Raw genomic sequence first — 16474 nt, forward strand, 5'->3', positions numbered from 1 at the left:
TCATCAAGGGGGGGTCTACTGCCTGAGGAAGGCTATGTGTATTTTTTTTTGTCATCAACCTTTTTCGGACCACTTATTTATTTATTTTGGTGATGATCCGACCTCCATGCTGCTACTCTGGTTCAAACTGCATCCACCAAACAATATCATTTATCTCGACCTCCCCAAAATAACCAAAGTCTGACACGGTGTGAGATGTCTTTTTTAGCTGTTCTGTCATCATTTCCTGCTATCTTCTTCATAAAGTCTGTCAAAATGAATGAATGAAAGGGCGTTTCTTTGACTATTTATAGGCAAATATGGGCGTTACGTGAAGCCCGCAAAAGCTGCACCGCATTTCGAGTCGATGGTGATTTATAAAGGGAAACCGGCGTAGGAAGTGCTGTACGCACTTTCTCTGTGTGTGTGTGTGTGTGTGTGTGTGTGTGTGTGTGTGTGTGTGTGTGTGTGTGTGTGTGTGTGTGTGTGTGTGTGTGTGTGTGTGTGTGTGTGTGTGTGTGTGTGTGTGTGTGTGTGTGTGTGTGTGTGTGTGTGTGTGTGTGTGTGTGTGTGTGTGTGTGTGTGTGTGTGTGTGTGTGTGTGTGTGTGTGTGTGTGTGTGTGTGTGTGTGTGTGTGTGTGTGTGTGTGTGTGTGTGTGTGTGTGTGTGTGTGTGTGTGTGTGCGCACGTACGTACGTACACTGTCCCTCAGAGTAATTAAGAGCTTACCCCATGATCCACTCGGCCAACACAGGATTGGCTCCACTCAATACATCCAGGATTTCATCAGCAAAGAGAAAGGAGACAAAACATTGCAACAGACAGTCAATGTCTTATAAGTAATGTTTTCCCTTCATCACATGTACTGTTTGTTATGAATGGGACTGGTGAGGGCAGCTGAATGTGTGGATACATGATGTGGTCACAAGATTTTGCATTGGGGGGAAAGGAAAGGGGAAATTAAGGACATTTGAATGACATAATCTGTGCAAAGCAAATGATGATTTGAGTTGTCGTCACCATACCCCCTCAGAAGAGGCCAGATGTGTCTGTATGACATGAGGGGGTCCTGTCAGTTAGTTGTTCCCGCTGTGGAAAATGACTAAAGTGATGGTCCATATGTCATACAGTTTAGCACTGCAAACGTTTGACTTTGCATCTTTGAGCCCATGCACTCGATTATAGAATAGCTATTAGCTGCTTAGAAAATGAGGGTTGTAAAGAGAAAGGCTCTATGTATAACGATATGAACCAAACCTCCTGTTAGCATTTGTTAGCGCATCAGCTATGGTGCCACTCACTCTCAATGTAAAAAAAAAAGGCTTACAAAGTATACAGAAAAACCTTAATGAATGGGATATTTAAGTCAAAGTAGATTGTTGGTTACCATAATGGTATTGAATATCATGGTTCTTTGAATTCATCCAGTTGTTACCACTTTTGGTCTAGACAACATCTCTTGTTATGAAAGACAGAGGGCCAGGCATGAACACCCTCATGGCTAGAGACAGATTTGTGAGTGTATATAAAGACCAAAGACACACACATACACACATGCATCGAAAACTGCCCCTCGAGCTCACACCAATTTGAAACGGGCAAGGTTATTCATAAAGAGATAGATGCTGCTTTTTGTTTCTGCTGTCATTTGACAATCCATCTTGATGCATGATAATACTCGGCTGTTGGCTTTTTTCCGCGTGCAGGGTCCACACCGATGCATCCAGAGTGTGTGTGTTACAGGAGGCTGATGATAAAGATAAATTACTGTTCACAGCTGGCTTACTGTACTTCCCAGTGACCAGAGAGGTGAGGAGAGGCCAAGATATTTCATACGACAGGAACTGAATCTTCTAAAGATATAGGTTATCAAGAAGCATGATTAATTCAGGCAAATATCCCAACAGCTGGACTTAATAGGCCACACATACAGTGGGCAAAAAAGTATTTAGTCAGCCACCAATTATGCAAGTTCTCCCACTTAAAAAGATGAGAGAGGCCTATAATTTTCATCCTAGGTATACCTCAACTATGAGAGACAAAATGAGGAAAAAAAATCCAGAAAATCACTGTCTGATTTTTAAAGAAATTATTTGCAAATGATGGTGGAAAATAAGTATTTGGTCAATAACAAAAGTTAATCTCAATACTTTGTTATATACCCTTTGTTGGCAATGACAGAGGTCAAACGTTTTCTGTAAGTCTTCACAAGGTTTTCACACAGTGTTGCTGGTATTTTGGCCCATTCCTCCATGCAGATCTCCTCTAGAGCAGTGATGTTTTGGGGCTGTCGCTGGGCAACACAGACTTTCAACTCCCTCCAAAGATTTTCTATGGGGTTGAGATCTGGAGACTGGCTAGGCCACTCCAGGACCTTGAAATGCTTCTTACGAAGTCACTCCTTCGTTGCCCGGGCGGTGTGTTTGGGATCATTGTCATGCTGAAAGACCCAGCCATGTTTCATCTTCAATGCCCTTGCTGATGGAAGGAGGTTGTCACTCAAAATCTCACGATACATGGCCCCATTCATTCTTTCCTTTACACGGATCAGTCGTCCTGGTCCCTTTGCAGAAAAACAGCCCCAAAGCATGATGTTTCCACCCCCATGTTTCACGTCTTGCACTGCAGGATTTGAGTCCCTGGCGGCGTAGTGTGTTACTGATGGTAGCCTTTGTTACTTTGGTCCCAGCTCTCTGCAGGTCATTGACTAGGTCCCCCCCGTTTGGTTCTGGGATTTTTGCTCACCGTTCTTGTGATCATTTTGACCCCACGGGGTGAGATCTTGCGTGGAGCCCCAGATCGAGGGAGATTATCAGTGGTCTTGTATGTCTTCCATTTTCTAATAATTGCTCCCACAGTTGATATCTTCACACCAAGCTTCTTACCTATTGCAGATTCAGTCTTCCCAGCCTGGTGCAGGTCTACAATTTTGTTTCTGGTGTCCTTTGACAGCTCTTTGGTCTTGGCCATCGTGGAGTTTGGAGTGTGACTGTTTGAGGTTGTGGACAGGTGTCTTTTATACTGATAACAAGTTCAAACAGGTGCCATTAATACAGTTAACAAGTGGAGGACAGAGGAGGCTCTTAAAGAAGAAGTTACAGGTCTGTGAGAGCCAGAAATCTTGTTTGTTTGTAGGTGACCAAATACTTATTTTACCGAGGAATTTACCAATTAATTCATTAAAAATCCTACAATGTGATTTCCTGGATTCTTTCCCCCCCATTTTGTCTCTCATAGTTGAAGTGTACCTAGGATGAAAATTACAGGCCTCATCTTTTAAGTGGGAGAACTTGCACAATTGGTGGCAGACTAAATACGTTTTTGCCCCACTGTGTGTGTGTGTGTGTATATATATATATATATATATATATAATCATATTGAGTAACACCATTGATTGTACCACATATCTGCTTTTTGCACAGTAAAATGAGGATTTATGAGGAGCATCTTAATAGAAAGTTTAATGCTATTCTCCTTTGCGCCAGGGTTTGTCTTCCTCCTCCATTTAGAGGGGACAATATACGAGGCACTAATGGAAAAGGAGAGTGTGGCATGTTAAATACTCTGCACTTCATCAGTGTGGGGTGTGGTTGGTATATGGGAAGGCATTGCAGTGTTCCCAAATCAATACTGGATATGTGTTACCCAACATGCTCTGACCGTGATGTCCTCTTAATTAAACGTGATACAGTATCTGCTGAAGTGGCATCTTTACTCTGCCAATTAAAATATTGACAGTCTATCTATTCGATCTCACAGTTTACAGGACGTTTCTGTGTGTGACTTTCATCAGGTTGGTGACAAGGACAAACGATTTTAGAGAGTTCTGTATACCTACCATGTTTGTGAAACATAAACATGTTTATTTTAAGGGTTTGTTGGCTTCCAGGTACATTTTTACAGAAATGTGGGAATGGAATTGTGAAACACTCCCTCACAGGCAGTTGTGCTAATGCCCTACATAAAGTTGGCTTGTTCTCCAGCTGCCCTGCTAATAAGTGGCTTGTAAAACTTGCATTGTCATATTGGGCAAACGTGTTCCGGTTACTGTCGTGCATCGTCATGCCTGCCTGTAGCCAGGGGACATGGGAAGGCTTTCTGTCTGATTGTCATTGTTCACTGCTGCAGAATAAAGCACGCTCAGATGGAGCTCATTCAATAATGCACTGCTCCTCCTAAAAGCCACATTTCCAAACAGTGACGTACGTGAATAATTGTTTGACATGACTAATTGTTAAACTCATATTACTAAGTGTAATCACTAGAGGCTCTGTATTATAATCCTGAACACTGGTCAGCATTCTTAAATGGCATATCCCAAAAACCCAAAATGTTTTTCAGTGTTATTGTAGCTATCCGATCTTTTTAATGAGCATCTTTTACCTTTGTAGCTCACCTCATGGCTGAGCGTCTCACCCTTCAGATGCCTCCTGCTTCCATCGTCATATCATTTGTCTTTTACAATCTGCACACAGACATGTCAGGTCATCCTGCTGTTTGTCCTCCCCCCTATTGTCAGGCTGGGATGAGCCTCTGCACGCCTGGATAACGTGTGAATGGAGTAATGGAGATTAGAGGGCAGTTGTTGCTGTAACCTGCAAGATGTAAAAACACATTGATTTAATCTCAAGGGTGTTGGTGTTACTTAGCTGGACAAAAGTATTGGCTTGTTTATTAGATAACGTTATCACAATATAAGACTTTGACAGAAGAGCAACTGTTTGAATTATGTGACATTTTGCCATGTGATTCTGTTCTGAAAAATTGATTGAACCTACTGTAGAAATAATAAAAAAATAAATAAAGATGAGATCATTTGGGCTGAAGAAAGCAGCTTTTATTTTGAAATTCTGCTTTTTATGTGTAATAATATTAACAATAATAATGAGTCTCAAATACTAAGAATTTCAATAAGCTAAATAAAATAGAAAATTAAAGGATGTTTATCCTGTTTCACATTAAAGCACTTCAGACGGGAATTTAGTTTTGAAATTTGAGAAAACCCCAAATTAAGTTCTAGTTTTTCGATTTCCTTTCCCACATAAATGGTTTTATTTTTTCGTAAAAGAGATATTAAAAGTAATTTCAAATTGTACTTGCAGATGCCTTGTTACTGCATACAAAGCGAGCAGTGAAATAAGGTGACATATATAATTATCACACGTCGTTTTGTGATCTCATCTTTCAGCTGAGGCTTAGTGTCGACACTCCTCCATTAAAGTGTCAGTCAGATCCTGAAAGCGAATAATTTGCACCTCATTCATTGCATTCCACAAAGTATTTTATAGTGTGTCCCTTATTATTGTCAGAAAGTCACAAAGAGCAGTCCAAACAAACCTTGTTTTACCTTTTACTTGATTCAGTGAGGTCTTCCAGAGAAATTGACCCCTAGGGGTAGTTGCTCAATGTCAAGGTCAGTGGAGAGTTGTCAGAGCTACAAGGAAAAATCCATTACTGAGGCGAAGGAAAGGTGAAATATTTTCCATTCTCAGATGAACAGCAGTGATTTCTCCACCCATTGGTCAGGTGTGCACCCTATGGGAGTTGGACAGGAGAATTGCAAACACAATAGCCCTTTCTTTAAGCAAAAACATCCAGTAGCCTCAGTGTGTGAAGTCCTCTTGAAAGAAGATGGATATTATTTTCTTCATATAAACATATAAAGTTAACAAGCAATTAAATGAAATAGCGGCCATATTCTGCTTTTTGTGGTGTTTCCTTTCCTGTAGTGTGTTCTATTGGTTTGTGTGGATGTTAATGGTCTGCAAAGGCAAAAATACCAAATTTCCCTCCATGCATTGGTTCTGTGGAAACCCTTTGAAGTCATTTTTTGTTCGTCGCCATCTTTATTTTTGGAACCTGGAGTGAAAAAAAGGCGTGGGGCTAAGACATTTTTAGGTAACCCACATGAATGTAAAACACTTACTGTGAAACAGACAACATTAAAACAGGACACATCCGTAGTAGTGACCTTTCAATAACAAGGTAGCTTTAACCAAAAATGCATATGTTGTGATGCCCTTTAGTTTTAAAATAAGAACTTCAAAATTCAGAAATCTATAAAACCAGCATTTGTAAATTAATTCCCCAAATTGGCCATTTTAAAATAACCCAAATCCAACCCAACCCTTTGTTCTAACCCTAACCACTCGGTTTAATTTTTAAAAACCCTAACCTAAACAGCTCTTACTTTTGTGTTTTAATTTAGTCCTAGGTTTTTGGGGGGTCTTTCTGTCTTTTTTTCTTGTTACTTTAATACGCCGAATTGTGTGTTTTTTTTTTTTGTATCAACTAATGTAAGTGCAGTTGCATTTTGTTAGACTGATTCTTAGGAGTCACTAGAACAAAATCGTAAAAATAAAAAAAAGGGGGTTAGGATTCATATACCCATAATTTGGGTTTGGGGTTATATCTATAAAACCTTTTCAATTCTCATTTCCAGTGTTTTGGATCTGGGATGATTTAGGGCTTTAGTTTTAATCCAGGTTGTTTGGTTGAGGGTGGAACACTTTGGGGTTTGTTTTTTCACATGTTAACGGGTTTTAGGTTTTTGGGATTATCTAGTTTTTGGTTAGACTACTATTCCCCATGGTTGCAATTTTTGAAAAAGTGTGGGTTTTTTTAAAACCATGAGTTAGGGTATTGTGGTATCAGAGATTATTTATTAGGTGCCTCCTTAATATCTTTTTAATGGTTTAGAAAAGGTTTTCTTGAGGAGGGTGGGTGGTTTTCTTGTTTGACCAAGGGTCAGCGTTACCCTTGTTTTTTGACCCACATCCTTTCTTTTCTGGAGGATTTCAGTACTTTAGCCAATTCATAAGTTTCTTTTGGTTTTCACTATTGGTTCCCCTTCTCCTCTCTCTTGTTTTCTAGAATTGTGAGTACGGAGAGATGGAAGGAGCTAAGGAGCATTCCGATTTCCAGAAAATCACTAGGGTGATGTTCAAACTGTTTCGCACATTCACAATTGGGGACCTATCAGGAGGGCCATGGTGGGGACTGGGCCCATTCCTAAAAACATCTCCCAGACCAGGGATTGGCTGGTGGACTCCCTCAAACCCTCTCTGCCGAAGGGGGTCACATCGGATATCCTGGGAGGTAATGCAACCAACTGGCTGCAGACAGGGCTTCAGATTTTGGACGAACACTACCAGGGCACCTCGGCTGATTTACTTAGGAATCTTACATCACTCCCGAGTCAAGATGGGGAGAGAGCGTGGATGGTGGCCTCTAGGTGGTTGAGATGTAAATATCCACACGCCCAAGATCAGGTGTTCGCCCTGGCCCGGGCGGATCTGGAACTTTTGGGTTTGCAACTCCCAGCTCCCGTGGGTCCCGACCCTACTAACCCTAGGAAGAAGAGTAATCCACGGACCAGAGCTGATTTAGGGGCTGGGCCGGAGGCTGCTAGACTCGTGCTGACCATGCAGACCCCGGCCTTGGTTCAAACCACCCCTTCTTCCTCTCCTGATATTCCCCTTCCTTTGACCCAACCCACCCCTTCCTCTCCTGATATTCCCCTTCCTTCGACCCCAGGGGGAATCCCATCCCGGGTGGTTCCAGGCCATCGAGGAAAGACGACTCCTACCACCCACCTTCTCCTGCCTCTCCCTCGCTTCCTTTGTTTACCAGGCATGAGCATAGGGGGAACAAAACTTTGAACTGGGACTTAAAACCAAGCCGGGAGATACTCATCGAGGGAGCGTCTAATATTGCTCGTCTTCCTCTGGTCCGGGATTCATGAGTCCAGGTGGATAGCTTTCCAGGGGCAAATTTGTCCCAGGTTGCCACTCTTATCCGGAATAAAACGCCACCTTCACCTGGGGTTCAGCAGGTGGTACTGTCGTTCGGGTTGAACGATCGGGATAAGGGGAATCCGACCCTGTTGGACAACTTTCTGAGGCTTTGGAATGCGGCTAGGGAAACCTTTCCTAACGCGGTGATCTACAGTCCTATTATTAATATCTCGGCTGCCGCAAATCCGAAGCAGATAGAGAATATTAGGATCCTTAATCAGATCATTTTCCAGACTGGGCTGGCCATTCCGAAACGTAGGCGTAGTGCATTTGCCACACTGAGGGATAATGTTCATTGGTCTCCTGATACAGCTGATTCTATGTGGGATCATTGGAGGTCTTTTTTAGACTTGGGGAACCTACCATTGACCCGCCAACCATAGAAGATAGGGCAGTAGTCAATTTGGCTTCTGTTTTTCGGCCGAGCCATTCAGTTCTGGAGCTCCTTCGGAAGGGGTTTTCTTTTGTGCCATCTCCGAAAACCTGTAGGTTTGAAAGAGTGCTGATTATCATAGTGATCGCCGGTTAAGGCTTTTGGCATTTTTTGGCAACAAACAAAGTGAGGCGGTACCGCGCTTTCAGGGTCCATCAGTTGGGGAGCCAGGGGACACACAGGTACCAGGGGAGCTTCTGGAACTTTTTCAGGTAGACCAGAAGTCTACCAGGACTCTTCAACCATTCATAGCTCCCTCCAATATGTCCTTGGGAGAACACCAGGCTTTGGAAGAACTGCTGGGTAATAGGCATGGGCGGTATCATTTTTTTCATACCGTCATACCTTGCTGACATCATACCGTGGTATACGGTATATGACGGTATCAGTCCCAATTTAAGGGGCAATTTCTCCCCCAAACATTTTTTTTACTCACTATATCAAAAGCCAGCCCCACCAAAAATATTTTCCACCAGCCGCCACTGACGGTATGACTTGGGTCGACTTGAGTGAGGTGGCGTTCGGCGGCAAATAGATGTTTCGAACGGTATATTATATGTTCGGTGTAAAATGCAGCCCGAGCCGGTAGACGCTCGCAAAGTGCCGCGACGTGCGCGCAAGTGCTGCATACATGACACATTGTGCAAATGGCACATTTTGAGATCGGATACAGGACGCGTTTGTAGATGTCCGACGTTGTTTCCATAGTGAGCTAAGTTAACAATATATCTTCATACATAAAGATTTTCCGGGAGTAAATACTTGACTTATGTAAACTGTGTTCGTTATTCTCCCGTCCAGGAGAGAAGCTTTAAAAGGAGACTAAATGGAGTCTCTGTGAAAGTTCAATTGGGTACTTTAATTAAGAAAGGCGCGGGTTGGTCACAAGCATGATATTGTTCAGTCAGACAAACAGCAGTGATCCGCTCCTCGTTAGGGAAGCCAAGAGCTGGATCTCTCCTCCGGTGCTTTTATATATCCTCTGCTTGCTCCTCCCCGCCTGCCGGCTCGCCTCGTCTCCAATGTCCGTTGTTGCATTTAAACAGAGGATTGGCTCCTTTCACATCCAATATATGCTCAACACGCCTTTTCTCCTCATATTCTCTTTCATCACTTTTCATTTAACACATTCTAAACGCTGTAATCAATACTCTAAAAAATACTTCTCGGCTCGTTTGGTTTCCGGTCATTCCGGATGTTGTCACATGCTACTCTCGTCTGTAAACAATAATGTATTCAAATAAACTGTACCTTCATTTAATATTCAGCATGGTAGTATCTCGACATCTATAGTTGTAGTGTTAAATCAGTAGGCTTCGGTTTGCACCACTCCATATCATTTCGCTACTAAATTCACCTCTTTAGGAAATCGTATATTAGCCACATGCTACATGCGTAGATGAAGGATTTTCAGAATAAAAGCTTAACTGCTTGTGCACAAGAATTTCTGGTTTTTCAGTATAAAAGAGCATTAAAACTGACGGCATGTTTAAACTACATTTCCCCATTAAAACATTGATTTTAATTTCTAACACTTATTGAATAAAGTTTGCTATATTCACTAACTAGTTTGGCAATATTATTCCGTGCATGTGTTAAAAACCTTATTTCCATTTGATTCATTGGATTACTCGCGTGAATGTTTAGCACGTAAATGCTTTCGTTTTTAAAACCGTCCGACCTCGACTACAAAACCATCAACCAGTTGCATAGGATTAAAAAATGTCAACACTCACTCACCCCGTCTTAAACATTCCCAAAGAAGTGCCTCCGTCTCTCGTTGTGCTGGATGAAGTCACTGGGGAAGAGTAAACCCAAAATAGTCCCAAACAGGCGCAGAGGCATTTTTCTTCTTTACTAGTTGTCGGCAAATGCTGCCGCCATCTTGCTCAGCTCAGCTCTGTGCTGAGCTCTGAGAGCGGGAAAGACGGACTGCCCTCCTCTGCTGGCGCGTGCTGTGCATTACAACCAATGTCGTCCCTGTCAAAACTCCGTGTCAGTGTAATAGAATGAAACGCATCTATGATTTGGCGCACAGTCTGTGACGTCACGGTATTGAAAATCATACCGACGGTATTTCGAAATACCCTGGTATACCGTAATACCGCCCAAGCCTACTGGGTAACATGGGAATTCCTGAAACCAGCTGACAAGGGGGGTTCTGTGGTGATTATGGACAGGGGCCAATACATCCGGGAGGCTTGAGACAGCTTGAGGACCCTAATTACTACTTGCCTCTCGAATCCCCTATGTATGAGGAAACAGCGGGGTTGATTGGGGAGATCTTGAAGGGAATGGCCAAGGGGCACTGGCTTTCCAAAAAACAGTTAGCCTTTCTTTGGGGTCCGGTGGTGCCTAAGCCTCGGCAATTTTATTTATTGCCGAAGATACATAAAAGTCCTGAGGCATGGTCGGTTCCCTATCGAATGCCTCCAGGCAGGGTGATAGTGTCCGACTGTGACAGTGAAAGTTACCGTATAGCAGAATGGTTGGACGTTCACCTTAACCCCCTTTCTACCCGTCATGAAAGTTATTTAAGGGACACTTATGATTTTTTGGAGAAAGTCAAGGCTACTGAACTGGTAGAGCCCTTTTTCCTTTTTGCTATGGACGTGGCTGGGTTATACACCAACATCGACACGGAGATGGGATTACAGGCAGTCAGGAACATCTTGGAACAATTTCCGGATCCAGACCGCCCTGACCAGGACATTCTTAGACGGCTACACATAAGCCTTACGAGGAATGACTTTTGTTTTAATAACAAATGGTTTCTACAGAAAAAATGTGCACCAGCCTATGCTAACATTTATATGGCAGAATGGGAGAAATCCACCTTTTTTTTTAAATGTTCGAAACTCCCTAGGTGTTATTTTCGATTTTTAGATGATATCTGGGGTGTGTGGGCTCGCACCATTGAGGAATTTAATAGTTTTGTGGAGGCTCTTTACACTCATCATCCATCCATTAAGGTGAAGCCTAAAGTAGGGGTGCAGGAGGTTTCCTTTTTGAATGTTATCACTTACATGGGCGTAGATTTCGCGACCACCAAACAGTTGAGCACGAGGGTGTTTTTCAAACCTAGGGATGCCCATAACCTGTTACACCGGTCTAGCTTCCATCCAAAACACACATTTAAGGGGATTGTAAAATCACAGCTTACTCGTTTTAAGAGAATCTGTTCCACGAATGGGGAGAGGGGTGCGGCTACAAAGATACTGGTTTCAGCATTTAAAAAAGAGCGGGTACTCAAGATCATTGCTGCGCCAGAGTCGGTCGACAGTCTTTGGAGAGCTAGCTAGTATTTTGCAAAATAAAAGAAGGGAAAATAAAAACATTTAATAAAAAAGATCATAAATAAGACAATTTTAAGAAACAGCTTTTTTGGTTAGGAGATACCAATGATGTGTTCTGCTTGGTTTTTTGGTATACCATCAAATGTAGCACTTCTGATGGTATTTATACCCTTTATAAGGGAATAGGAGAATATAGGAGAAAAAGTAAGAAAGGGAGAAAGGCTGTCTTTTTACTGAAATACCTTAGAGTGGACCTTCCTGACTCGGGTGGTGGGTCTCGGTATTTGATGTGTTGCATTGGAGTAGTTTGGGGTTTTAATTTTTTACAAATTGTTATTTCACGGACATTTGGGATTAGATATATTCGGAGCAGACCTCCCTTCTTCGCGGTGTTTGACATTTGGTTTCCTTATTTTGTTTCGAAAACCGTGATGGAGGGTCATGAGGTGATGTTAGACTACTTTTAATTTTCTACCATAATGTATCTCCAACATTGAGGATTCAAGGTGAGCGTTTTCCTTTGTCATAGCCTGGAGTTGTGCGTTGTTTGGGGCACAGGTTATGTTTATTTTTACAGGTTTGGACCGGTTCGGATTCTTCAGAGAGACCTTCTTCTTCAGCTCTGACTGACTGGACCAAGGGAATACCTTGCGGTGCTAACAATTGGTCTTTGCAAGTCAGGGCGGTAAGTATGCGGCCCTCCTGGGTCCCATTCTGGGACAACACGCAGGTTGTGGCGATCCAGGGTGTCAGGATCTTAATCGCTACCCAGTCTTATATGGGATTTAGTCCTACCACAGCAGCAGTCCATACTACACCACATACGTTTCTTTTTAAGTCCTTTTTAAAAGAACCTAATTGGCGTGTTCCTAATTGTCACATCCCTTTAGCTATCGTCCCCTAGTCCTTGGTGACTGGGCCGTGGATACACCGGGTTCTCAGGCTTTGGCCTCTATCTCCGGATCTAGTGTGAGGTGTCTAGTGATAAAGGGCCAAATCACTCAATGATCTCCAGGTCCACTATTGAGGATGTGTCAACATTTAAAAATAATAGTATTGTTTTACTTTTGATTATAGTTAGTTTTTAATAATTCGTTTTTTAGACTTTCTAAATAGTTCTTACTGGACTGACTTGATTCTACGTTTGGTTATTTTTTCTTGAGTATATATACCCCTGGATTAGATATTTAGAGATCGGTTTTAAAAACTTTTTTTGAATTTATTTTTCCACTTTCGACTCTTGCGGTTTTCTTTTAAAACCTTTACCCACTCTTTATCCTCCCCCCCCCCCGTTTCCCTCTGCTGGTCTATGGCCTCGTAGAGGGTAATGGGGTACACAGATGCTTAGACAGGCAGTATGCATGTACGTAGCCACGGTATTGTCTTCCTATCTCTGTTCCTTACCCCATATCATAATGTTCACCCTAGCATACAGGGAAAGCAGCCTCGGGTGCCTTTTCATCTCTGTTTCTTACTATATTCTTCCTACCCCGTTTACTTTTAACTATTCTAAGAGAGTGCTTTTACGTTGATTCGTGGGGCCTTTCCTCTTATACTTTTTTTGCCCCTATCTCTTTCCTTTAACTTAATCTAGGAGTGTATTTACGTAGACACACGGTGCCTCTCTTCCTCTACTTAGACTTCTTACTTTCCATTTCGGATTGTTCAATTTTTTGTGTATTTTTTCATCCCTTCTCCCTTGAACTTGTTCAGGAGAGGGTATTTACGCAGACACGTTATGCCCCTCTGCTTATACTGTTTCTTTCCCTTTGGGGAGTGCAATTACGTCAAGGTTAGACAAGTTGTGCCTTTTCACTGTTATCCCTCTTCACTGGTATCCCCTGTCCTCTTTTCATAAGTTCCATCCTATTCTAAGGGGAAGCATTTACGCAATGTGGTGCCTTTTCATTTCAGTTTCTTACTTTGTAATTCTTCCTCTTTCTTTTATGATTTTTTTTTTATGACACGTTGTGCCTCTCTTCCTCTGTTTCTTGCTTTTCTTTTCATACCCTGTTTCTCAGACCTATCCTAAAGGAGTTGACACGTTGTGCCTCTTCACTTTTACTTTCTAAGGGTCAAAGTTCATATGGCGAGGGATTCCTTTGAGCGACATGCACCGGCCCGTGCCTTACCTTGGACCTCTAATAGAACTGCTCGGGTCTTGATAGATTGAGTGGGGAAGTTCAGGAAATATTTGGGATTTCAAATAGTTTTACACTTCGTTAGAATAAGTATATGTGAAGTAAGTCATATGATGTGAGAAATTCTACTGTCAGTAAATATGATCGGAAAATAAAAGGATTTAGTGAAGAATCTGTGACCCTTTTTACCACAGTCCTATTGTGTAATGAGATTAAATGATTGCACAAGAGGCGTTTTAAACTGGGTTACTCTGACAGTTCCCTCTGTGAACTGCTCTGACAAACATTGAAAATGTTATCTGTTTATATTTAGATGCTTCATGATTGAATAATGCGGCTCTTTTTACATGCAAAAAAACAACTGCAGGGTGTCAACATAATGAAAAATAGATACATTCAACTTAGTTCCCAGAAAAAGTTCTCTCCTGCATTTCTCTTTTTTTTTCTTTTTTTGAAAGTCCGCCAACCAAATCCATCATTAACAACATTAAATCCATCACCCAACCTGAGGAGGAATAGATGGAGAGCCGGCAGAATAGCTTAGCATTAATTCCATCACTGGCAAAATCCGTTTGTAAAGATTTATGGATTTAGCAATTAGCATAAACACGAAGGAGCTCGATAACAATGACATTATCTCTGCTGAACTAATCGGTTTATTCACACATCAAAACAAGGCGAGAGTAAATCTTTTGTTTAAAGACGCATCATGTCTGCACTGGATTCTTTGACAACAAAGACGAGAGCCCACACACATTTGGGATGTTTGTATCTCGGCATTACGATAATCTCATGAAGCATCAAGAAATTTATCTACTGTCAAATGGAAATTAAAGGTCCCATGTCATGCTTTTACGGTTATTACCCATCCCCTTGTGTGTTAAGAACGTTTTATGCATGTAAACGGTCTGCAGAGTCAAAAACCCTCAAAGTACACCCTGTAGCGAGTAAAACTCTAACACAGAAAAGACCTCCCCAAAACGCCTCGTTGGAGATTTCTCATTTTCTTCCTGGGTATCGCTACGTAGGGATACCCAGTAGCCACACCCAGAGCTATGGCCACACCCTCTGGCAGCCTTTCACGAAACAAAGCTTCCCAAACCTTTCAGCGATTCATGCCGGATATGTACAGCGTAAGGCACTGAAGAACGATGCTGTTCCTACTTTGTTTGGACCAGCGGGAGATTTGGGTACACAACCTGAAAGTATTCATTGTTGTTTGTTTATTTATAATGTTTAAAACAAACAAGGTATCTACTACGACTGTTTAAATGGGTAAACGTTTTTTGGACTACTACGTTGCGATCGCGGAGAAATGCTCTCCGCAGACCCATGCTCACAGCGTTATAAACCTTTTTTTTTACTAAATATCAAGCCACACTTATTGTTTTTACTTCGGCTGTGAGTGTTTGTGTGTGCTCAGGATGAGCTTCGCTTGTTCTCTGTGTATCGCGGACACGGAAGTCTGTCTGATCAGCAGAGCAGACAGGCTGCGAGCAGCAACGAGCCAGTCAGAGACCAATCAGAGCACACTGGGCTCACAGGGAGGGGGGGGCAGGAGCTCCAACGAGCCGTTTAGGACAGAGAGTGAATACACATACTATACAGAGATGCTGTATGAGAAACCAATGTGAGTTTGGAAAATTGCACGGTATAAATCTATTTTAGTAAACCTCAACAATGGAATTATGATCAGTAGAAATGGCCATGACATGGGACCTTTTAAGGACAGATCCATAGTGATGATGATTTGCTTCACTGGGAATTTGCATTCAGTGCTCTCTGGGAAACTCAACCAGTCTGAAATCATTGTGCTTTCTTTCTTGAGGAATTGCTATGCCATCTTGCGGATCTCAGCGTGCTTCAGAGGAAATCTCTGCACCAACTCTTGATTGACATAATGTCGTCTCCTTGTCAAGCTCAGCGACGGAGCTCAAGGGTCAGATTCCCTGACGGCTTGCAGCGTGCGGAGAAACGGTAAAAAAAAAAAAGATCTGTCAGTTCTTCACTCACTCTTTGGGTGCCTTCTGGAAGCCATTAGGACGGAAGTTTCCCTTAGCATGCTACCTGCTTTAAAGGAGAGGAATGACTTGCAAATGTTATGCAAGAGCATCTGTCTGAATTAACATATCAAAATGTGTGTACATGTATGCATGTAGCACACACACTCGTTAGAATTAGGTTTGTGGACGGCTGATTAATGAGCCTACTGTGCGGCCTGTTTTCGTGTGTGTGTGTGTGTGTGTGTGTGTGTGTGTGTGTGTGTGTGTGTGTGTGTGTGTGTGTGTGTGTGTGTGTGTGTGTGTGTGTGTGTGTGTGTGTGTGTGTGTGTGTGTGTGTGTGTGTGTGTGTGTGTGTGTGTGTGTGTGTGTGTGTGTGTGTGTGTGTGTGTGTGTGTGTGTGTGTGTGTGTGTGTGTGTGTGTGTGTGTGTGTGTGTGTGTGTGTGTGTGTGTGTGTGTGTGTGTGTGTGTGTGTGTGTGTGTGTGTGTGTGTGTGTCAAAGTGAGAGATAGAGGAACAGTTAGTGGGTGAGTGAGTTATAGAAAATGAGACCCTTGATCATGAAGTACAGTATATGTGCAGGTACAGCTTTTCATCTTGAAGTGAGAGCCACTCCATCTCTTCCTGCACTGTGAGAGTTTATTTCATCACATAATATGTGCAATTAGGTCTTTGCCATGCATAATGTTTGATTTATTACCACAGCGGCTGCATCGGTTTGAACAAGAAATGCAGCAGTTGTTGTAGCTAAAGGGGCAAATATGGCTCAGTTGAAAGGGGGTTCCTATGTGATTACTTCAACTTTGAATTTCAACTTCAATCCTATT

The 16474-nt window shown here is 42.3% G+C and overlaps 1 protein-coding gene across 3 annotated transcripts in view; it reads left to right on the forward strand.

The window, feature by feature from the left end:
* Positions 1–16474, forward strand: part of LOC307031876 (5,6-dihydroxyindole-2-carboxylic acid oxidase-like) — a 103733-nt gene that overhangs the window by 32863 nt on the left and 54396 nt on the right. Inside the window, exons 1-2 of one of the 3 annotated variants that reach the window (XM_079669411.1) lie at positions 7328–7730; positions 15475–15623. The exons of the other annotated variants lie outside the window; for them this stretch is intronic. The gene's annotated coding sequence lies outside the window, so the exon portion shown is untranslated. Of the gene's footprint in view, positions 1–7327; positions 7731–15474; positions 15624–16474 lie in introns of those variants that run through there. 3 annotated transcript variants of the gene reach the window in all.

This window comes from Notothenia rossii (genome assembly GCF_949606895.1).
Source record: "Notothenia rossii genome assembly, chromosome: 3".
In the NCBI taxonomy this organism is placed as follows: domain Eukaryota; kingdom Metazoa; phylum Chordata; class Actinopteri; order Perciformes; family Nototheniidae; genus Notothenia; species Notothenia rossii.